This window comes from Podarcis bocagei, assembly GCF_964188305.1.
Source record: "Podarcis bocagei genome assembly, chromosome: 14".
Lineage (NCBI taxonomy): Eukaryota > Metazoa > Chordata > Lepidosauria > Squamata > Lacertidae > Podarcis > Podarcis bocagei.
This window is the reverse complement of record NC_138139.1, coordinates 52,988,881-52,995,864: the sequence shown is the minus strand read 5'-3', so window position 1 is coordinate 52,995,864 and position 6,984 is coordinate 52,988,881.

Here is a 6,984-nt window from a genome sequence, read left to right as displayed (position 1 = left end):
CCAAGCCTCCCCCAATCTGTCAAAACAAAGGGAGAAGGGAGCAGGAGATCAGGGAAGGCTTGGGAGTCATGGGCAGGCGGCACGCCATTGTCCAGTTTTTAAAAAACTGCACATTTATGTTTCACAGGGTGTGAAAGAAGGGCTTTGCACCTTTATACAATATGCATGTGTGCCAGGGTCTTTTGCCTCACCATCCCCACTACTGACTCCCTGTTGCTACTCAGCTTAAAAAAAAAAAGTGTCCCCGGATTCATTGAAAAAAATCTGGTAACCATAGCCCAGAGTAAACAGGAATGTTTTGACCTGGGGCCAAAAGCTAGTCTCACCTCTATGCCAAGGAGTCTCCCACAGCCAGGGTGCCAGAACCAGAAAGGTTTGTTCCCTGGTCTTTGGATCTTGGACCCTATACAAATTGCATCTTCCTCTTGTGCTAGAACTTCCATTGTCAGAGGCAGTCTATCTCTGAAAACCAGATGCTCAAGGAAAGCTACAGTGGGGGACAGGGCAGGATTGCGGTCATCATGCTTTGCTTCTGAGCTTCCTAAAGGCACCTACTGTATGTGGGGAGTACAGCTCTAATCTGGCCCATTGGGTCAAAAAGGTTTCCCATCTCTGCTTTAGGTAGAGGTCTGCCTGCAGATTAATTTTGATTTAGCCCCATCGGTGTTGAGAGTCCCACATACTCATAAGCCAGTGGCTCTGAAAGGATGGCACTTGAAGATAGCAAGTATGGCAGAAGTATTCAAGAAACACTTAAACATTTCAGTGTTGTATAATGTAGTCTAGCTTACTGTCAAAATAATATTTTAATTTGCAGAATATGGAAAAATATCAGTCAATGTTAGGTGTTGTTTCTTTTTGCTTTCCAGTGTTTTTCTTATCAATAAAAAAATGGGGTGTGGTGCAAGCAAATTTTTATTCTGAAAGTGTGGTGCAGAGAAAAAGACAGTTGAGGACCACTGTCATAAACTATATTTCTGTACTTTGGGAACTGTGAGGCAGCCAGTGAAAATGAAGCTCTTGTTCCTGCAAGATTAGAAAGAAAATATCCCACTGTCACAGCTAACACAGCGGTTTGACTTCACCCCTGGAGGCGCTTCAGACAGAAGGATGCTAAAAAAATATTGTTGGTTTTAGCTTATATTTTGTATTAATTAATTTGTAACTGACTGCTATTAGAAACAGAATATTGGACTTAGATGGACCTTTGGTCTGGTCAGCAGGACTCTAGTGTTAGGTTTGGGTGTTAGCTGTTGTGGGGGCTTGGCATCTGTCCCTTAAGGAGTGCGCTTCCTCCCTTCCAGCCTTTGAAAGTAGGCAGTTAAGTGGCTATGTCTCTCTGCTTTGAATCATCTCCTCCTGCCCAGTTAATAATCTCTGCCTGAATGAAAGCCTGTGGAGATCCAAGTCTTCCTCTTCTCCTGGTCAGAAAATGATTCATTAATTAATTAAACACTGCTTATTAAGAGTCTGAGGGAAGGGTTGCCTACTGGATGGAGAAGAGAAAGGAGTTTGTTGATCTACGCGTTGCTGCCTCGGAAAAGGAAGCTCAGTTCTGGAAACCAGTCTAGAGTTGCCAGGTCAGGAACATCCCAGACCCTGAGATTTCAGAACCCAAACCTGAGAGCTGGGGGCATACCACTGGCGCTGTCACAGGGCAGGCACTGGAGATGGAGGTTAATTGGGAGGAAGGTAGCTCTAGTGTCTATGCTATAATTTGACCCAGCTCCTGCCAGGCTGACATTTCCAAGCTGCATGCACAGTCTTCTCTCTCTCTCTCTCTCTCTCTCTCTCTCTCTCTCTCTCTCTCTCTCTCTCTCTCACACACACACACACACACACAGAGAGAGAGAGAGAGAGAGAGAGAGAGAGAGAGAGAGAGAGACCACAGGACTCTTACTACCCTCTTAAGAGCAACCTGAAACTGCCTTTACCTGGCGGAATCTCAGAAAACATTGTACACATGTGATCAGTAGGATAACCTGTGATCGGGGTGTGTGGCTTGTTGCTCCCTGTTAGCAAAAGCTAAATAAAGATAGAAGATAAGCAAACATGAACATTTGCTTAGCGGGCTTACTGTACAGACTGCAGAATCCAGCTCTTCTTATTAGATATATACGTAGATAGAATCTGGAAGGGGCATGCAGTTAATTTTTCTCCACAGTACCCATTTTTGAAAACCGAGTATTTTGGAGCCTATTCTTTGACTAAACCCAAGCCTTTCTTTGTAAGAAATGCTTTTGTTGAGATGTGAATTCGATTGATGCCTTCTGCAGTCTTGGATGGCTGCTTTCGTAAGGTCCCATACGATGGCAGGTTTTTTTTTGTTTTTTTTAAATGATATTTATTAAGAATTTTAAAATTACAGAAAAAACAAAAAGACAAAGAAGAAAAAAATCAAGGGAAAAACAAACAGCAATCAAACAATACAAATCGATAAAAATCAAAAGCAAAACCAAAACACATAACACATCAAAATCAAAAAACAAAAGTAAACCACCAAAATTTAAAAACAGATCCAATATTCTCAAATCCTTAACTGTCATTACCTTATTTCATCAACCTCCTCACACCTCCCTTTTTTGTATTCTAGTTATTAATTATCACAGCAAATCCTTCCCATTTTTCATAATATTCTGTCATTAAATTACCTTAATCTATTTTAACCTTATCTTACTATAAAAAACCCTAAGACTTAAAACTTAAATCTTATTTATACCAATTTCTCATAACCATAACATATTCTTGCATAGTTCTTTTTAACATTTCTGCTAAAGCCAAATAATTTCGTTCCAACATTTTTCTAATACTCATTAATTTTACAAAACAATCCTAAATAATTTTTTTTAAACTTTCTTCCAATCTTCATTCAACGTCTCTTCCTCCTGGTCCCGGGTTTTGTCAGTCCTTTCTATCCCATCCATCTAGTTCATTAACCTGGTAATCTTATGTCCGAGGCCCTTAAGTCTCTTCCATGTCCCTTCCGCAGATCTTCTTCATATTTATACCTGTACTTTACTTTGTCTCCTGGTCCTTTCACTCGTGGAAACTCCAACTTGACACGATGGCAGGTTTTGTATTCGTGGTCAGCTACAGGCGGAATACATTGTGCCTTATTTGGTTAATTTGCCCCTTATACAGGGATCCAAGAGATCAATTTCTGGAATCTCTGCTTGTACATGGCAGTAGGTACAATTCAGTGCAAATGGTTCAGTTTCTCTTGAGTGTCACTAATAGCTCAGTGACACATGAAGGCCTTCTGTAGGCACTGCCCACAAAAAAAGATTTGTAACAGAAGGTTGGATAACATTGATGCAAGTTGTTCTGGGGACTTGGAGCTGTGATCTGAAGCTGAGCTAGCTTTGAGCTAGCTGACGGTTTTTCTGACCTCTCTTCTTATCACTGGTGTTTGTTTTATAATATTTGTGTATGTTTTTACTATGGTTGCAGTTTGGTAATTATGAAATTGCCATGGCCTTTGGCTAGCACAATGAACTTATGGATGGTTATGATAGTATATAAATGGACTCAGAGTAGAGAGACCCAATTTCAAGCTCAGCCATGAAGCTCACTGGAAATCCGTGACCAGTCAGTGTCTCCTAACCTACCTCAAAGGGTTGTTGTGAGGGATAAAACAGGGTTGGGGTGGGATAGCCACATATGATAGCCTTGAATGAAGGGTAGGATAGAAATGCTACAAATAAATAGTCATAGCACTATTATTATTATTATTATTATTATTATTATTATTATTATTATCATTATCACTATTCTCCTGCCTCTGCTTCCTGCGGTTTAAGAGATGCAGTCGTTCTCAGTCTCTGGAACTGCTTGTTATTGGCTTAGCTTTTGCCCTTTCAGAATTAAACTGCACGATGCAGCAGGGTTCATCTCTCTGGGTATTAATTCATGCCTCGTGGCTGTTCCCGTGCCTGGGGAATCCTGGCAGCGTGAGCAGACACTGTTATCATTTTGCGCTTCAGGATTTCTTAATGTGATTTTACCTAGAATTTGCATTGGTAACGAGGAGCCAAGCCCAGCTCTTGTTGAAGTGGGCTGCAAAAGCCCCGCAGACTCGAGCGGGGGCAGGATCCGGCCTCTAAGGGCGGTGCGAGCCCAAATCCCCCGCTGGCTTTTTTCTCTGCTGGCGTCTTATTAAATGCACCAGCAAAGTGTGCAGACTGGAGGTTGAGGGGATTCTTTGCCGACAGTTAAAATGCTTGATCTTTTCTGCTCGGCTGCGATTTTGAGGAGGCGCGTTTTCAAAATGTAGGTCTTGTTAGGAAATGATCTAATCCAGCCCACTCCCTTTCCAAAACAACCACCTGCATCACGGAAAGAGGCTGCTTACTGCAAGAGCATCTGTCTTGCATGCAGATGTGCCCATATTCCGTCACCATGAACTCTAGCGAGGGCTGGGAATGTCCAGTCGCAAACCCTGGAGAAGCTTACTCATTTAAAATGGAACACTCAGGATGAAACAGTTAAATCAGCAATGATAAAATGGGCACAAGATATTGGTTATAATATTATATTTGCTGACTGGGAACAGTTATGGACCACTGGTGTGAATTTTACGGCATGTAATGCCTTGAAAGAAAATATTATGAAAATGATATACAGGTGGTACATGACCCCAGTCAAGCTTGCAAAAATATATCATATGCCTGACAATAAGTGTTGGAAATGTAAAGAAACTGAGGGAACATTCTTTCACCTTTGGTGGACGTGCCCCAAGATCAAGGCTTTCTGGGAAATGATCTATAATGAACTGAAAAAGGTATTTAAATATACCTTTCTTAAGAAACCAGAGGCCTTCCACTTTCTTTATGTATGCAGTAACAGCAGCAAGGATATCGCAAAATACTGGAAGACACAAGATTTGCCCACCCTGGAAGAATGGCAGATGCAACTGATAGACTACATGGAACTGGCAGAAATGACTGGCAGAATCCGAGACCTGGGAGAGGAGACAGTGGAAGAGGATTGGAAGAAGTTTAAGGACTATTTGCAAAAGTATTGTAAATTGTATGAATGCTAGAATGATGCAGGATATAAAGATAACATGGCATTAGTAACTTAGCGGAAAGGAACACGAAAATAACTGAACTATAAGAACAAAGGTGAAATTTGAATAATATTATGTCAAATTTAAATATTTAAATATCTGATAACAAAGGGTAAAATTGGAGACATAATAGTTGAAACGTACAACTTAAAACAAGTTTTGAGAGAAGGTGAAGTATTGCTGAACATGATTTTCTAAATGGGAACACAGAAAAGGGAGATGTGAGGGAGTCAGAAAAGAAGGTTATGGACATTTGGTTTATGAGGTTAACTATGTTTTATATTTTTCATATATATTTTTTGTCGGTTGTCCGTTCTTTTTTCTTTGTTTGTATTTTGGTGATGGTGTTTTTTATTGTTTCTTGGGTTGTGTATGTCTATGGTGTTATATTGTTTAAAACCTTTAATAAATATTTTATAAAAAAAAGAAGCAGCAGCTTACTCATTTTGTGAGCGAGTTTATTTGGGTGCCTGACCTAGGCTGTAGTCTAACTGGGGAGGGCTGTAGCCCAGTGAAGAGAGCATCGTTCTTGCAAGCAGAAGGCCCCAGAGTTAATTCCACAGTCAACACTAGAACCTTTAGAAGAGGATTGGACCAATTTGTGGTGGAGAGGGCTATCGTGGTGGCTACTATCCACAATGACTGTGCTGGAAGGCAGCAAAGCTTCTGAATGACAGGTGCTGGAAGCCACAGGAGACTGTTGCTCTAGTGCTCAGGTCATGCTTGCGGGTTTCCAAGCACAATTCAAAGTGTTGGTGCTGACCTTTAAAGCCCTAAACGGCCTCAGTCCAGTATATCTGAAGGAGCGTCTCCACCCCCATCGTTCAGCCCAGACACTGAGATCCAGCACAGAGGGCCTTCTGGCAGTTACCTCCCTGCGAGAAGCCAAGTTACAGGGAACCAGGCAGAGGGCCTTCTCAGTGGTGGCGCCCTCCCTGTGGAACGCCCTCCCACCAGATGTCAAAGAGAACAACAACTACCAGTCTTTTAGAAGTCATCTGAAGGCAGCCCTGTTTAGGGAAGCTTTTAATGTTTGATGCATTACGGTATTTTAATATTTTGTTGGAAGCCACCCAGAGTGGCTGGGGAAGCCCAGCGAGATGGGAAGGTTAAACTAATAAATTATTATTATTATTATCTGGTTGGCCACTGTGAGAACAGGATGCTAGACTAGACGGGCCATTGGCCTGATCCAGCTGCAGGCGCCTCTTATGCTCTTAAAGGATTGAAGAGGGGAAACCCTTTCGGACAGCTGTTGCTGGTTGCAATGCTGGGCTGCATGGATGCTGTAAGGTAACATTCCTCCATCCTAGTGTCCTCTAGATGCTTTGAACTCCCACCACCCCAACATATTTCCCAGGTTGGAGAAGCTGGCATAAGGGATATTCACGTGTTTGCAAGCTAATTGAGATATGACAGACCCGGCTGGAGGCATTTCCCTAGGCGCCCCTCACCGAAATCCAGCGGAGCTTTGGAAAAGCATTGCCACCGTCCCCACGTTTGATTCTGCAAAAGAAACTAGCTGGCGACTCGTGCTCCTTGGAGGATCAAGATGTGGCTTCTGCTCTTCCAGTGCAAGCATAAACAGGTTTACTCAGGAGCAAGCCCCACTGAGTGCAATGGGGCCTGCTCCCTAGCGAGTGTGTTGAAGGTTTCAGGCTTAGCATCATTCAAACCCCCAAAACTCTTGGTAAGCTGGCCTCCAAACCATGGGCATAGGCCAGGAATTTTGGGGGGGTGGGGGGCAGGCTTCATGTTAGGTGGCAAGAACCTGCTAATTTAAGTATTTTTATTGATTTACTTGATTTATGTGGGGCAGCTGCCCCCCTGCCCCCCCCCCCCCGGTTACGCCCATGGTCCAGACTCAAAATGCATCCACATCTTAGCAATTTAAGAAGCTTATAGCAAGGGGGACC